Source organism: Callospermophilus lateralis, chromosome 15, assembly GCF_048772815.1.
Source record: "Callospermophilus lateralis isolate mCalLat2 chromosome 15, mCalLat2.hap1, whole genome shotgun sequence".
NCBI lineage: Eukaryota > Metazoa > Chordata > Mammalia > Rodentia > Sciuridae > Callospermophilus > Callospermophilus lateralis.
Genome location: NC_135319.1, coordinates 68,184,108 through 68,197,544, shown reverse-complemented (window position 1 = coordinate 68,197,544; position 13,437 = coordinate 68,184,108). Strand labels below are relative to the sequence as shown.

Genomic DNA, 13,437 nt, shown 5'->3' with positions numbered 1-13,437 from the left:
GACTTTCCGTCCCTCAACACTTACAAATAATGCCCCTTAAGTTTTACCTTTAAAATATCTGAAAAATATGTCGTTCTCTACCTTTGTTTTTCCTTGAAAATTATATTGAAATTCCTAAGATTGATTCTTTTTTGGGGGAAGGGGGCCTGCTGTGCTGGTTATTAAACCTAGTACCTCACACAAACTGGGCAAAAACTATAGAACTAAGCTACATCCTCAGCTCTAAAAAATTTTTAAGAAAAAATTTAAAAACTGGTTTCAAACTATGCTATGGGCTGGAGATTTAGCTCAATGGTAGAGCAAGTTTGAGTTCCACTCCCAGAACTTCAAGAAAATAAAAAACAAGCCTGAAGCAGTTGGCATTTGCTTGCAATTTGCAATCCGAGCTATGCTGGTAGCTGAGAGGCCAGCCTCAGCAACTTAGTGAGACCCTGTCTCAAAGTAAGAATTAAAAAAAAAAAAAAAAAAAATGGGGATGTAGCTTAGTGGTAGTAGAGTGCCCTTGGGTTTAATCCCCAGTTATCACCAAACCAAACCAAAACAAAACAAAAAGGCAAGCACAGCAGGTTTCTGCTACCTGAAAGAATCTGAAAAAGATTGAAATGTTGCAACAAAGGGCCTCCAGTGTTTCAGGAACAATATAATATCCAGTGCCCATATCAGATTCAATGGCACAAATTCATTTACACCTCCACTCCTCCCCCACTCTTGGCTGCCTGGAGTAATGTCACAGATCCTCTTCTCTGATTGAGGGCCCTTCAGGCAAAGGGCTGGCCTCAGCATTTACCACATGAAAGCTGAATGACAAAATCTCCTAAACTCAAGTCCCTGTTGGTCAACTTCTAGGAGTAATAGAAGCTATAATAATCAACAATAAAAAGATTGCTGCATTGAGAGTTTACGTATCCTTAAGCCATGAAACAGAATTCCCTTTTCACTACTACATCAACTAAAAAATTCAGGCCAAGAGAACTACAGAATTCCATAGCCCCTGCAATGCATTCAGACTCTACCTATACAAACACAAACTCAACAACTGCCTTTTAAGAATCCTTACTTAGTTTATTCCAAATATGAAAGTCCCACCTGTTATATAGGATGATTACATCTACCTAGCTTACTGTACAAACTTGTGATGAAATTAAAATAAGAACTCTGGATGATTTTGAAGTTGAGGCTCACAAGTATAGCTCAGCTGGGATTTGAAGCCAGATCTCCCATGCTTACTCTTTCTATCCTGCCATGCAGCCTCCTTAACTAGCCTGTGTGTTCTCTTTGTGAGTCCCCACTCAGAATCTGGTCCTTAAAAGAAGAGATGGGCCAGGCGTGGTGGTGCGTGCCCATAATCCCAGTGGCTCAGGAGGCTGAGGCAGGAGGATCACAGGTTTGAAGCCAGCCTCAGCAATTTAACAAGGCTGTAAGCAACCTAGCAAGAACCTGTCTCAAAATACTAAAAAAGGGCTGCGATTGTGGATCAGCGGTTAAACACCCTTGGATTCAATCCCTGGTACAAAAAAAAATTTTAAATGCAGAGATGGCTTCTGTCACCTGTACCTGTAGTATTCCCCCACACCCAGCATGGTTGGGGATACCTAGAGTTAGAATTTGATAAATACTTTCCAATTGTTGTAACTTTTAATTACAGTTTAAATTTTGCTTCTTTCCCTTCTTCCCTGTCTCTAGCCCATCCGTAGCATAGACACTGGGCTCCAGGAGTCTTTCAGCTCCTGGGATTTATTCTGCTCTGGTGTTATCTATGTTCTAGGAATCACATTCTCATCAGGGCAATAATGTCCTCAAGAAAGCTCAAATTACTTCTTGAAGGATGAAAAAAAAAACTTATTTCTTTAGTATATAAAGATGTACATTTAGGACATAAGAATAACAGCATGGTGTATCTGTAAAATTAAGATTTGGGGAGGTTGTAAGGAAAAAAAATGAGAGTGGACAGGAGGCTAAAACAGGAGGATCACAAATTCAAGGCCAACCTCATCAACCTGGTAAAATCCTCAGCAACCTAGCAAGACTCTCTCACAAAATTTCTTTTAAACAAAATTTTTTAAAGGGCTGGGGATGCAGGTCAATAATAAAGCACCCCTGGGTCCAAAGCCCACTTTTTAAAAAAAAAAAAAAAAAACTTCTATTTAACATAGTGCTTGAAACACTAGCCAGAGCAATTAGACAACAAAAGAAATTAAAGGGATACAGATAGGAAAAGAAGAACTCAAATTAGCACTATTTGCCGATGATATGATTATATACCTAGAAGACCCAAAAAATTCCACCAGAAAACTTGTAGAACTAGTAAATGGGCCAGGGAACTAAACAGACACTTCTCAGAAAAGGATATATAATCAATCAAAGAGTATATAAAAAAATGTTCGACATCTCTAGCAATTAGACAAATGCAAATCAAAACTGCTTCCTTAACAATGAATTCAGAAAAGTAACAGGATACCAACAAAGGCATTTATGTGTTATCAGTGACAAATTCTCTGAAAGGGAAATGAGGAAAACTACCCCATTTACAATAGCCTCAAAACAAAAAAAAACAACAACAACAAAAAAAAACAAACTTGGGAATCAATCTAACAAAAAAAGTGAAAGACCTCTACAACGAAAACTATAGAAAGCTAAAGAAAGAAATTAAAGAAGATCTTAGAAGATCGAAAGATCCTCCTTGTTCTTGGATAGGCAGAATTAATATGGTCAAAATGACCATACCACCAAAAGCATTATACAGATTTAATGCAATTTCAATCAAAATCCCAATGACATTCCTCATAGAAAAAGAAAAAGCAGTCATGAAATTCATCTGGAAAAATAAGAGACCCAGAATAGCTAAAGCAATCCTTAGCAAGAAGAGTGAAACAGGTGGCATCAGTATACAACCTTAAAATATACTACAGAGCAATAGTAACAAAAACAGCAGGGTATTGGCACCAAAATACACTAGTAGACCATTGGTACAGAACAGAGGACACACAGACTAACCCACATAATTACAGGTATCTTATATTAGACAAAGGCGCCAAAAACATTGGAGAAAAGATAGCCCCTTCAACAAATGGTGCTGGGAAAACTGGAAATCCATATGCAACAAAATGAAATTAAACCCCTATCTCTCACCATGCACAAAACTCAACTCAAAGTGGATCAAGGATCTAGGAATTAAACCAGAGACTCTGCGTCTAATAGAAGAAAAAGCAGGCCCAAATCTCCATCATATCAGATTAGACCCCTACTTCCTTAACAAGACTCCTATAGTGCAAGAATTAAAATCAAGAATTAATAAATGGAATGGATTCAACTAAAAAGCTTCTTCTCAGCAAAAGAAACAATCAGTGAGGTGAATAGGGAGCCTACAGCTTGGGAGCAAATTTTTACCATTTGCACATCAGATAGAGCACTAATCTCTAGGGTATATAAAGAACTCAAAAAGCTAAACTCAAAATTTAAAAAAAAAACAAAAAACAGATAACACAATCAATAAATGGGCCAGGGAACTGAACAGACACTTCTTAGAAAAGGATATACAATCAATCAACGAATATATAAAAAAATGTTCAACATCTCTAGCAATTAGACAAACGCAAATCAAAACTGCTCTAAGATTTCATCTCATTCCAGTCAGAATGGCAGCTATTAAGAATACAAACAAACAAACAAACAAAAAAACAACAACAAAGAATACAAACAACAATAAGTGTTGGCGAGGATGTGGGGGGAAAGCCACTCATACATTGCTGGTGGGACTGCAAAATGGTGCAGCCAATATGGAAAGCAGTATGAAGATTGCTTGAAAAACTGGGAATGGAACCACCTTTTGATCCAGCTATCCCAAATGGAACCACCTTTTGATCCAGCTGTACCCAAAGGACTTAAAAACAACATACCACATCAATGTTTATTGCAGCACAATTCACAATAATTAAACTGTGGAAGCAACCTAGATGCCCTTCAACAGATGAATGGATAAAGAAACTGTGGTATATGTATACACAATAGAATATAACTCATCAATAAAAGAGAATAAAATTATGGCATTTGCAGGTAAATGGATGGAGTTAGAGCATATCATGCTAAGTAAAGATAGCCAATCCCAAAAAACCAAATGCCAAAGGTTTTCTCTGATATAAGGAGGTTGGATTCATAGTGGGGTTGGGAGGGGGAGCATGGGAAGATCAGACAAACTCTAGATAGGGCAAAGGGGAGGGAGGGGGAAGGAGGTGGCAAAGGGGTGAAAAAAGATGGTGGAATGAGATGGACATCACTACCTTAAGTACATGTATGAGGAAGACATGAATGGTGTGAATATACCTTGTATACAAGCAGAGATATAAAAATTGTGCTCTATATATGTAATATGAATTATAATGCATTCTGCTGTCATATATAACAAACTAGAATAAAAAATTTTTTAAAAAAAAGTAAAACTGGGCGCGGTGGTGCATGCCAGTAATCCCAGCAGCTCAGGAGGCAGGAGGATAGCGAGTTCAAAGCCAGCCTCAGCAACAGCAAGGCACTAAGCAACTTAGTGAGACCCTGTCTCAAAATAAAATGCAAAATAGGGCTGGATATTGCTTAGTGGACAAATGCCCCAGAGTTCAATCCCCAGTAACTCCCCCCTTATAAAAAAAAGTAAAGTGGAATCATTATCAAGAACAGGCTTCTATAAATGTCACTTGTATTTCCACAAGGTTCGGAGAAGCCATTATGAACTACAGACCATAAGAACAATATTTATCCACCAATCAAATACTTATTTTTCCTGACCAGAGTGGACATGAATTCTTTTTTTATTTTTATTTATTTTTTTAGTTGTCAATGAACCTTTATTTTATTTGTTTATGCGGATGCTGAGAATAGAACCCAAGGCCTGACACATGATAGGCAAGTGCTCTACCACTGAGTCACAACCCCAGTTCTGGACATAAATTCTTGTAATCAATGTGGATTACAAGAACTAAATTTTATCAGACAAAAACTGTTTGCCAGACATTGTGTTATATCTTTTAAGTACATTATTTCATTTAATCATTGCAAGCTTGTCAAAGAGTTGTTAACACTATTACTTTAAAATGAGAGTGGCGCGTGTGGTGCATGCCTGATCCTAGTGACTTGGGAGGCTGAGAGAGGAGGTTCCCAGCTTCAAGGCCAGCCTCAGCAACTTAAAGGAGACCTTTAAGGAGACCCTCAGCAATTCAGTGAGAACTTGTGTCAAAAAAAACTTGAGGTGCTTGGGTTGTAGCTTAGTGGTAGAATGCTAGCCTAGCATGTTTGAGGCACTGGGTTCAATCCTCAGCATCACATGAAAATAGATAAATAAAATAAAGGTGTTCTGTCCATCTACAACTAAAAAAACCAAAAATTAAAATTAAAAGTGAGGACTAGAAACACAGCTTAGTGGTAAAGCACACCTTTGTTCAATCCCCAGGCAAAAAAAATAAACCAAAAGGAGAGTAGATAAGTTCAGAGAACTTGACTAAATGGCAATGACATACAAAAGGCCCCAGTGTGCTTATCTCCAAAATCCATAGACTCACTATTACAAAACAGACCTGCTCTCATGTGGTTTATTCTTTTTCTTTTCCTTTTTTTTTTTTTTTTTTTTTTTTTTGATGGTGCTAGAAATCAAATCTCCATCTCAATTTACACTCTATTTTGGGGACAAGTTAACATAAATGGTTACTACAAGGAAAAATATAGTAATACATTATATTGTGTTAGACAATAGCTGTTATATTTTCTAATATCTAGAAAGGTTCAGACACAGGTTTTAAGTTTATTGTAACACTTGCTACTGTATGAAAGTTAATTATATATTGCCTCCTCTACAGACTGTATTCCTTAGAGATAGGATTCACACACCATTTTTTCATCTCCAGTGCCTGTTCATAGTATATGTTCAGTAAGTGTGCTTAATGGTGAGAGATCAATGAGAACTACATATCAAAGAGAAGGAAGCATTGTTTGCTTGGGGAATAGTCATAGTACTGATAATAATACTCATTTGCTACTTGAGGGAGACTGCTCTAACTAGACTGGACAGAATGTGCTGGATAATGTTCTTTCACAGTTCATTATCTTATTCAACCTGTATAACAATCTAATAAGGAAAAAAAAAAGATACAAGAGGTTAAATGAATTACTAAAAGTTGATGGGTACTAGCAAGTAGCAATGATCAAACTAAAAACTATTCTGATTATCTAGGAAAGTGTTACATAGAAATGGCACTTTACATGGAATTACTTCATTTATTAAGAAATGGGGAGCCAAAGACAGTTTGGGAATGCTAGATTTACTACAGGAACCAAGGAAAGAAAGTGCATTCAAGAAGCTGTAGAGGTCCCTCTCCTGTGAAACACCTTTGGCTGGGAATCTGCGTTTTTCTCATCTCCTCCTGTTTGAACATGGTGCAAACTCAAAGCAGACAGTATCCCAAGCACCTACAGAAAAGTGGTGGCTTCTCAAGAAAGGTCCTTGGTCCCTCCACCTCAGTCACTAATTGTACATGGCTTTTATCAAGGAAGGTTGAAAATAAGTATGCAGGAGGAAATCCAGTTTGTGATGTCCACCCCCCAAGCAGCAAAAAGGAATTGGAGAATTCTTCAGGCTGTCCCCTAAAGATTTTGAAAAGGAGAATCAGATTCCTGAAGAGGCAGGAAGCAGTAGCTTAGGAAAAGCAAAGAGAAAAAAGTATGTCCTTTGCAGCCTGATCACACAGATGATGAAAAATAACAGAACTTATCCATCTTTGAATAATGTCTCCTGATTACTCTGGTACTCTAGGGTGTAGATTTGCATAGATACGTTTGTTCAATAAGCTTTGCTGAATATGTATTTAACTTAAAAAAATAAGGCTAAAGTATATTTAAAAGCAAGTTATGAAATTGGAGAATTTGTAAAATTATGGTTACTTAGGTTAATATTCAATTTAATGCAGTATGTTGGTTCTTTTACCTGTTATAAAGCTTCTTGTTCTTACTAACATTAAATCACTGCATGATGTTCCAATTACTAATGTCCTATATTTGAGATTTGCTTACATACCGTACTGATGCCATTTATATGTGGGCACTGAAATGATGCAGTTTGTTATTCCCTTTATTTGCTTTAAAAAGCAGAGTTAGAGTTTTACACATCAAAAAAATTCAGTATTGGGGCTGGGGATGTGGCTCAAGCGGGATCGCGCTCGCCTGGCATGCACAGGGTGCTGGGTTCGATCCTCAGCACCACATAAAAAAATAAAATAAAGATGCTGTGTCCACTGAAAACTAAAAAATAAATTTAAAAAACTCTCTTTTAAAAAAAAAATCAGTATTAATTAAACTTAATTTCTGTCATTTTTCAGAAAGGAGCCAAAATTGTCACACTGAATAAATTTGGATGGATATGGAAAAAGTTAAGGAGGGTTTAAACAACTGATAATCAAAGTTCCTAAAACAACAAAAAGACAAAATACTAGCATAGAATGAGGAAAAAAGATTGCATAAACCACATTAATAGGGAGGAATTTTTCTTGGATAATTAATTCAGTATCATAAAATATCCTTTGCACCTATATTTTTAAAGTTGGAAATCAATAAAACATGACTGGCAAATCATGCTATAGCCCACAGCTGAGTCTAAAATCTTCAGAGCGTTCACCACATTTCTCAAGATAACCAGTGGTATAACTGAAGAGGTGGGTATAATACTACTTGTTAACTGATGTTCTTGCTTTCCTAGCACACTGCTTGCTGATAAGCTGTCAATTTTCAAAATTAACCATATTTTAAAAGGCATGTTTTTCTGAAATTTGAAATAAAAGAGTACTTATTTTCACAATTAAAAAAAAAGCTGCTGTAATCATCAACATGGAGATGACAAACACACATCTAAAAAAAGGATCAATAGGATTCAGTGGCAGATTATAAGGAAAGAAGGAAAATGAGCCAGAAATAACTCCAAAATGTCAAACCTGAAAGACTAGAAGAATAGCAGTGGCACAGAGAGAGACACTGGCAAACTAGCTTTTTTGGCGGGGAGAGGCAGGGACGGGAATAAGTGAGTAAAATTAATGGCATGAAAGCTTGGGTACATGACTGTCATGTAGGCTGGGCCCTGAAGCACCGGCATGTAATACCAGCTACTTAGGAGGCAGAAGCCAGAGGATCACAAATTCAAGGCCAGAGTGGGCATCTGAGACAGACCCTGTTTCAAAATTAAAAATAGAAAGGGCTGGGGGTATAATTCAGTGGTAGAGAATCACTGGGTTCAATCTCCAGTACCACAAAAAAGAAAGAAAAGACCAAACAAGTTCTGCAATGTAGCTGGGTACAGTAGCTAATATCACTACAAACATGTGCTTGTACTCCCAACTATTCAAGATGCTATGGTAGGATGATGGTGAGAGGCCAGCCTGAGCAATTTAGTAAGATGGCTGTCTCTTATAAAAAAAAAAAAAAGAAAATAAAGAAATAAAAGAAAACTGTAATGCTTACATAAATATGAAAATAAGTGATGTCTGTATAAGTTTTTAACATATTAGGTTAAAAGCATTCTTTATAACAATCTAGTCTTTTTAAAAAAAATTTTTTTAGTTGTAGGTGGACACAATACTTTATTTATTTATTTTTTTTTTTTTTAATATGGGCTGAGGATCAAACCCAGTGCCATATACATGCTAGGCAAGCGCTCTACTCCTGAGCTACAACCCCAGCCCAAAAATCTTGTATTTTTAAAAATAAAATTTGAGGTGCTTGAGTTGTAGTTCAGTGGTAGAGTGCTTGACTAGAACGTTTGAGGCACTGGGTTCAATCTCAGCACCATATAAAAATAAATAAAATATCAGCATTGAAAGAGAATAGAATAATGGCATTTGCAGGTAAATGGATAGAGTTGGAGAATATCATGGTAAGCAAAGTAAGTAAATCCCCCAAAACCAAAGGCTGAATGTTTTCTCTAAGTAAATGATAATCCATAATGGGGGTGGGGGTGGGGCATGGGACAAGTGGAGAACTTTGGATTAGGCAAAGGAAGGGAGGAAGGGAAGGGAGTAAAAAAGATGGTCCAATAAGACAGACATCAATACCCTAGGTAATGTATGACTGCACAAATGGTGTGACCCTACTTCATGTACATCCAGAAGTGATAAATTGTGCTCCATTTGTATAAAATGAATCGAAGAGCATTCTGTTGTCATGTATAACTGATTAGAATAATAATAATATATATTTAAATAAAGGTATTGTGTCCACCTACACCTAACTGTATATGTATATACACACACATGTATATATATACATATATATACTAACCATATATAGATATACACACACATATATATATTTTTAAAAATTGATACCTTTCCCTCTTCTTCCTTTGTAAACAATTTAGCTCAATAGACATTGAATACAGGATAAGTAGGCAACAAGCTTAGTGGAGGGGGGAGAGTCACAGTGACCCAATGCGGGATTTTGGAATCCCAAGTGGTATAAGAAGGTTATCCCTGAGGGCAGAAAAGGCCTGGTATAGACTTCCAGGAAAAAACATTTTCTGGTGGAAATGGTTCAGCATGGGGTGACACAGCCTTAGCGGAGAGAGGAAACCAGGAGAATAGCAGCGAGTAGAAGGATGAGGGCATCCACATCTACACAGGACAGCACAGCATCAAGGTTTTCTAGGTAGGCAAAAGATGTCACACACTGAGGTGGAGGGGCAATGGTCCAGCAGTCAGTTTCAGACTCAGTGAAGTAAAGAAGTTAGAAAGAGTAAAGCATCCATAAGATGTATGAATGTGGTATGAAATAGAGAGAAAGCTGTGGGGACAACAGGAAATGAGTTATATAGGAGGACCCATCAAATAAGAGTGATGGATCAAATACTGAGGATAATAAAAGCTAGGTTCCTAAATCAGAGAAAGGAGTTAAGAGAAAGGAAAAAAAAAAAAAAACTAAAATGCATACTATATTGCTGAATTACAACTGAAGGCAATATTGTGATCTCAAAGCTTAATATAATGAGAGAGCTATTTGTAAGTAAATGATGTATGTATTGTATACATGTACACACACACTCCCCTCCTACCAACACACACACATTCCCTAGATCTGTCAACTGAGAAGGCCCAGAAGCACTAACACCATTAATATGATGAACACATTTAATGATTCTAAGTATTAAATAAATGAAAGAATCTTAGGACAATGGCTGTTTCCAGGGTTCAGACAGGGAAACTTCAAGATGGGCTTAAAATATGTTCTTCAGAGGTTCAAACAACAGTAGAAACATGTCAAATGACACAGGGCCAGAATGAAAATCCAGGACAGGATCAATCTGAGACAATTTAAACATCTAACTAAATAATGATAATAATGGATTATGATGGTAGCAGGCAAACTCTTAACATGTTCCCCAATAATTCCCACCTCCTGGTATTCACACCCTTATTTAATCCTAACCCCTTGAGTATGGGATAGCCTAGTACCTTTCCTTCAAAGAGAACATGGCAAAGGTAATGGGATGACATTTTCTGTGACTAAATTACATACTGATGTAGGTCAGATGAGGCTGGACATTAAGGAATTAGGAGGAAAAAGGTTAACTGGCCACAGACAGTGCATATTAGCTCATGCCTTTCTTCCTCTGGACTGAGAGTTGAGAAATTTTTTGGACTTTATACTGGAGGGGATGGGAGGGCAAGGTTGAAGGTTTACGTTTTTGCAGAAGTCTACATAAACGTAATTTTTTTCTTTGAATTCTCAAAAAGCGCTTTTTGCCTCACTTTTTTTTAGAACAGTTAGAAGTTTTACATGTTTTACCACAAAAGCAGGAGTGATATGGGCAAGTCTGGAGTTAAACTTAGTTCTTGCAAAACAGAGCAACAAGAAATAGGAAGTTCTAACCACACTGAGCTCTTTTGCAGAAATCTTTGCTGATATTTTGTTAACAAGAACAATTATGGTGAACTGGGGTTGTGGCTCAGTGGCAGAGCACTTGCCTAGCATGTGTGAGGCACTAGGTTCGATACTCAGCACCACATATAAATAAATAAAATAAATGTTCATCAACAACTAAAAAATATATATATTTTTTAAAAATAACAATTATGGTGAGGATCTTCAGGTTGGGGGTTTCTGAACTTCTTCAATAAGACTGTAACTTCCATCTTGCTAAGAGACTCTACTGTCCTTCTTGGCTTGCATGATTTAATGAAGCAAGCAGTCTTATGGAGAGGTTCATGTGGCAAGGAACTAGAGCCTAGAGCCTACAACCAGCTGAGAATTTAGGCTTTCAGTCCAGTAGTCCTTGAAGAAAAGAATTCTGCCAACAACCATGTACTTAGAAGTGGGTCCTTCCTTAACTGAGCCTTCAAATGAAATCATAGCTCTGGACAACACCTTGATTATGGCTTTGTGGACACAGGTCAGCTCTGCCTAGACTCCTGACTCCAAAAAACTGTGAGATATTAAATGTATGTTGGATTATGGACACATTAATCAGCTTGACTGTGGTAATCACAATGAATACATATATGAAAACATCATGTTGTACATCTTAAATATATATAATTTTTATTTGCCAATTATACCACAATAAAGAATAAAAAAAATATGTACTTTTGGAAACAAACACAGATGTGGGAAAATTCTAGGAAAAAGCCTATGTCAGGGTATACAGCATCCTGTCAATTTAGGAGTTAGCATTCTAACATATTAGAGCTCATGAAAACTTAAAAATAAATATGATGTTTTCACTTCATAAGTTTAATTTTATGTTTCAAACAAGTATTTTCCATTTTGTTTGTTTATTTGTATTTTGGAATATATGAATATACATAAAGAGATATCTTAAGGATATGGGACCCAAGTCTACAGAGAAAATTCATTTATGCTTGATAGATACCTTATATACATAGCCTGAAGGTTATTTCATATAATACTGTTAATACACCTGCATTTTCACTTCAACTAATCATAAGAAGTCACTTATGAAATTTTTCACATGGGGAGTTCATGTCAGTGCTCAGAAAGTTGGACTTTGGAGCATTTGGGAGTTCAGATTTTTATATTAGATGCTCAACCTGTAACAATTATTTGCCATTTAAAGTTTAAATACAACTCATTTGTGAACTGCCCCCAAAATATGAAATGTTGTGTGTTACATTATAACTCACTAAATTGTGGTAATTTGTTATTTGGCAATAAACAACTAATACCATAAGCTACTGAATAAAGTAGAAATTCATGAATCCATTAATGATATTAAAAGTAAACTGAAAGATTAATGAACAGGATACTTAGTCTCCAAGTACCTCCCATTAAATACTTTACAGTAAAAAAACAAGTTGACATCTTAATCAACATTATAATGATCAACATTAATAACACAACAAATGAAAGAAAATTAAAATCAAGTGTTGATAATATGCAGTAAGAACATAAGATTATCTCTGTAATGTTCTTGTCAAAGTCACATAAGTCACATAAGCTAGATATAATCATAAAAAAAAATCCAAACTCAAAAAACATTCAGTCGGACAAGGTGGCACAAGCCTGTAATCCCAGCAGCTAGAAAGGCTGACAGGAGGATCACAAATTCACAGCCAGCCTCAGATCACGAGTTCAAAGTCAGCTTCAACAAAAGCCAGGTGCTAAGTAACTCAATGAGATCCTGTCTCTAAATAAAATACAAAATAGGGCTGGGGATGTGACTCAGTAGCTGAGTACCCTGAGTTCAATCCCCAGTACAACCCCCCTCCCCCGCCAAAAAAACCTTTCAACAGAGGTATATCAGTAGTAGAGTGTGTGCTTGGCATGTGCAAGGTCTTGGATTCAATCTCTGCATCAAAAACAACAACCACAACAAACACATACAAAATACATAGCCTGTAATTCTCAGAGATGTCAATATTATCAAAGTCCAAGAAAAGACTGAATAACTAGTAACTATCCCAGACTGAAGGGAAAAAAAGGCATGATAACTAAATGCAATATGTGACTATGGATTAATGTGACTATGGATTAGGATCCTTTTATCTAAAGGCCATAAATTAAGATTAACAGAAAAAAGTGAATGGGGACTATAGATTAGATGGCAAAATATTTATCAATATCAATTTCCATATTCTGAACCTTACTAGGTTATGTAGGAGAATGTTCTTATTTATAGGAAATATATATTCAAAGAATTTGGGGGTACAGTACCTTATTCTCAAATGGTTTATTTTTAAAATGTTATTAGATTTTTATACAACTTTTCTATAATCTGAGAATGTTTAAATAAAACATGGACAATTAATAAAAACTCTTGAGATTTTGCTTTTGGCTATAATTTAGTAATTGTTATGAGACTAAATTTCATGGAGAAAAGGTAACAGTAAAAACTAAATAAAATACAAAAGAAAACTGTTTGAAGGCATTAGAGAACCAATGTATCTAATACTTTAGGGG

At 36.2% G+C, this 13,437-nt stretch overlaps 1 protein-coding gene and 1 pseudogene across 7 annotated transcripts in view; one reads left to right on the top strand and one right to left on the bottom strand.

Moving 5' to 3' along the window:
- Btrc (beta-transducin repeat containing E3 ubiquitin protein ligase) overlaps positions 1-13,437 on the bottom strand; it is a 188,432-nt gene that overhangs the window by 122,710 nt on the left and 52,285 nt on the right. The gene's annotated exons all lie outside the window — the stretch shown is intronic.
- Positions 5,905-6,742, top strand: LOC143381498 (PCNA-associated factor pseudogene; annotated as a pseudogene).